The sequence below is a fragment of the Meleagris gallopavo genome, chromosome 2 (assembly GCF_000146605.3).
Source record: "Meleagris gallopavo isolate NT-WF06-2002-E0010 breed Aviagen turkey brand Nicholas breeding stock chromosome 2, Turkey_5.1, whole genome shotgun sequence".
NCBI classification, from domain to species: domain Eukaryota; kingdom Metazoa; phylum Chordata; class Aves; order Galliformes; family Phasianidae; genus Meleagris; species Meleagris gallopavo.
Genome location: NC_015012.2, coordinates 15,641,199 through 15,641,660, shown reverse-complemented (window position 1 = coordinate 15,641,660; position 462 = coordinate 15,641,199).

Sequence of the window (462 nt, the reverse complement as noted above, 5' to 3'; positions counted from 1 at the left end):
AAATGTTACTTCCTGCTTATTAATACTTGAGGGGAAAGAGCATAAAACTCAAACAAACCTAGTCTTGAAAGTCTGACCTCTGTTCAGAAGAAATAATACTTTATTTACATCCTTAATTATGAGTTCTGTCCAATAAGGTGACTGAAGCCTATGAAAATAATGAGAATTGAGTGGTGCTCGGGGCGGAATAATTGCTTTGATTGTCCTCGTAAGCTATTGTATGGGGCTGCTGAATCACGGCCTGAACCTCTGATTGACCACCTGAGGCGAGCAATGAGTCAGCCACGGGAGCACAGGTGAAGGCAAATCACCTGTGCTGTAGGAAGGGGTGGAGCCTGGCTGCACCTCTCCTAGACCCATTTAAGAGCTGACTGCCAATGGGGAAGGATCTCTCTGGAGATCCGCTCCATCGGAGTTCATCTCGCAAGCCCAGGACAGGGTGAGTGACTTTCTCTCATTACT